A 3,558-nucleotide genomic window follows, 5' to 3' on the forward strand; every position below is an offset into this window, starting at 1 on the left:
TAAGATACAGACAATTTGAAAGTAGAAGAATGAACAAAACCATACTGTTTTCTCTCATTAAAAGAAGCCTGATTAATTAAAGTAGATTTTTAAGGCAAAAGCCTTACTAAAGAGGGACATTTCACAAAAATAAAAGGGTTAGCACATTAGGAAGCTTTAACAATTCTAGCACCATATGCATAAAATACAGCAAAATTTATCAGAGATGAACTAAAATAACCATTCACAAAAAAACTTGCACGTGACTATTCATGGCAGCTTTATTCCTAGGAGTCAAAGAATGTGAGTACCTCAACTGAAGATGAATGGCTAAACAAAATGTGATATATTCACACACTCTTCAACACAGACAGGGAGGAAGTACGGAGACCAGCTGTAAGAGGAATGAATCTAAATGTAAGACGCTACACAAAAATACCTAGACACAAAAAGCCATGTGTCTTGTGATTCCGCTTAGAAGAAACGTAACAATACAGAGCAGTGGTTGCCTGGGAGTTGGGAGAGTAGAAACAGGAAGCAACTCCTAATGAATATGGGGTCTCTGTCTGGGACAGTGGTGGTGATGCAATTAAAATCTAGAATTAAAGTGTGTTGATGGTTGTGCAACCTGGCAAATATAGGAAAAACCACTTAGCACTTCAAGATGGTGAATTAATGGTGTGTACATTATATATCAACTTTTTAAACTAGGAAATTTCTTAGAAAGAATTTACTGGAAGTAAAAAAAAGAAAAAATTTACAATCATACTTGAAGATGTTTCTCATTTTGGTCCCTGATAGGACCAACAAAACTGTAATCAATAAGGATAGACTGGAATGCCACAAGGTGAAAGCTTTGTGGATAGACACAGGTGGAAAACAGCATCCTGCAGCCTCCATCACTGAGCCCCTTCCGTAGACTCTACCAGGGACCTGGCCCTGAGCTGTCCCAATATCATTGAGGAGGGAATGGAGGTGCAGGAGGCTGGCAGAGGGTGAGCATCTGGCCGAAACTCCCTGCTGTATACAATCCACTGGCATGATCCACAGAGAGATTAGTCTAGAATCTGTACTCACATAAATACAACCCGTGGGGCTGGAGTCTGAAGTCAGTCTGATGCACACTGAACAAATGTTCCATTACAATGATCTACCATATCGACAAAGATATCTATCAGACACTCTAAATACAAGACAGGGAGAAACTGCTTTAAATAAAATAGCAACAGTTTATTGAACTCTCTTCCAGTTTGCCAAAGTTACAAGCATTCAACATTTTTAATACCGTTTAGCCCTTCCAGCAACCCATCACTTGGCTCATCTTCTCCTCACTCCCCCAATGAGGAGATCCAACGACAGCAAGGACACGCTGTTCCTAAGAGGCAGAGCCTGGATATGAACAAAGGTGACATGAGAACCCAAGCAGCGAGCTGCCGCCTTCACTCTGTGCTGACGCTGCACCAGCCACATTGTGGCCATGCCTGGATTTACACAGAGCCATGAGCTGCAGGAGCAGGCTCAAGTGTGGATCTGCTGTGAAGCAGGTGGGACAGAGGTCACAGAGACCTTACGAATGAGGAAACTGGCTCAGATGCAGAGAAATGTCTAACACAGGCATACCCTGAGGACCCCACCCACCAAGAGAGACCACTCCAAGCTCTTAAGAAAGCGCAGGACACAACACAGCAAGGGCTCTGTTTGTTACAGAAATGACAGTAAGCTTTGTTATCCGACAGGCACATTCTTCTTCCTTGTTATCACTCACCAGGGTTTTCTGACCAGATGATAAACATGGGCTTCTACTGATCACATTCTATCACCATTTCCTCTGGGCCAGTTCACAATGCTGGTGATCACCTTGGGAACAACTTCACTCAGCAAACCTGTCCTTGGACTTGGCTGAAGATAGACACCTAAAACAATCCCTTCCAGGCAGCTGATCCACACGTGGGTCGCCCTTCTCTGCCTCGGAGAAAGTGAATAATTGGATCTGTTGGCAAGTCACCCTCGTGGATACAATTCAAGTTCACCAGATTCATGTTAAAAAGTGGTAAACCAACACTGAGAGGATAAGTGGCTCAGCCAAGGTGACACAGCTAAGAGGTTGTAGTACATCTGGGACAAAAATTCAGGCCCTCTGCAAGCCAGGACAAACTTCTGCCCAGGGGTGTTACCAGGCCCAGGCCACTGGAGCCAGGGGGAGCTAAGAAACCTTTCTGTGTGTAGTTAAAGCATAACAGGCTAAGGACTGGGGAGAAGGCAGGATAAGCTAGGAATGCCAGGACTTGGTTCCTGGAAGGACCCTTAAGAATCCACCCAGCAATCCACCCAGCAAAAGGATGAGTAACTGAGGACCAGCGAAAGCAAGCTACTGGTCAAGAAGTGCCAGATTGGGCCCAGAACCAAGTCTGTACCAATCTCTCCATCCACTGAGCTTGGAGGGCAAGCTGCAAAAGCTGCTATGGAGACGGCAAAGCAATCAATCCACAGGATTTTTTTCCCCTTTAGCAGGTCCCAGTCATGCATGAAAAGCATAAAATGAAGTCTTTGTCCTTGAGGAATTTCTAATCTAGCTAGAAAAATAAGCATATGCTCAGGAAAGCAAGATTGACAACATAAAACATGAGCACAGGCAGCAGCTTTATCAAGAATTAAAAGGGGGCAGAAAATAAACAGGGCTGCCTGCACTGGAAGAGCTTCCAGAGGAGGAGCATAGAAAATAGGGTTCTGAGGCATGAATAGAAGTCCAACAGTTAGAAGATAAAACAGCTGCTTCCAAAAGATCTTGGAAAAAATGGAAAAAAACCATTAATGTATTCCAGTGCAAACAAAAAACATTTAAATCTCATGCACAGTGTTTTCATCATACACATCTCTGTGAGCCTTTTGAAGACCCCTCCGATGCACAGATTTTGAGCATTTTTGCACCAAAATAAACTTATCTTTTACTTCTGCGTTCTCCAAGCTTTTTAATGAAACTTCATATGTCAGTTCAGGAAAGAGCGTCAACTCCTGAGGGGGGTTTGTAGGAGACGAGGACAAAACCGCAGGTGAGGGCTGAGTCTTGGGGGGCTGCAGGTCCTTTGGGTACCAGGCTGGTGCATTTGCACTGGGCCTGTGCATCGCTGGGTCGTCCAGCTGGCTTCTAGATCTTGAGCGCTGATCACATTCATTCCAGGACAATGTTAGTGTTAGGAAGCATGAATGTCACCCTCCAGCTGCAACAGAAACCATGACCATGGGCTGCGTGCCTGTGACAAAATCAGTCAAGTGAAACAGGACCAGTGTGCTCCAAGCACTCCCATCAACAGCCCATCACTCGTGGTCCCTTCCGTTTCTGTCTCCTGTGGCCTGTGGCTAGCAGATGACGTGGGGAAGAAGAACTTGAAAGTGGAGGAACTTATGCACTTATTTTCTTTGGACTGGAAAGCCTTAAAACGGAGATGTCCAGAGACATCCCCATAGAGTACCATCCTCCTTGAGCCTCAGTTTCCCCACCTGTCATGCAGATGCTAGGAATCCAATCATCCCCTGAGAGTGAGTGCAGGACACGTGACTGGCCCAGTCTGCTCATGTCCA

The sequence above is a fragment of the Ochotona princeps genome, chromosome 14 (genome assembly GCF_030435755.1).
Source record: "Ochotona princeps isolate mOchPri1 chromosome 14, mOchPri1.hap1, whole genome shotgun sequence".
Classification (NCBI taxonomy): Eukaryota; Metazoa; Chordata; class Mammalia; order Lagomorpha; family Ochotonidae; genus Ochotona; species Ochotona princeps.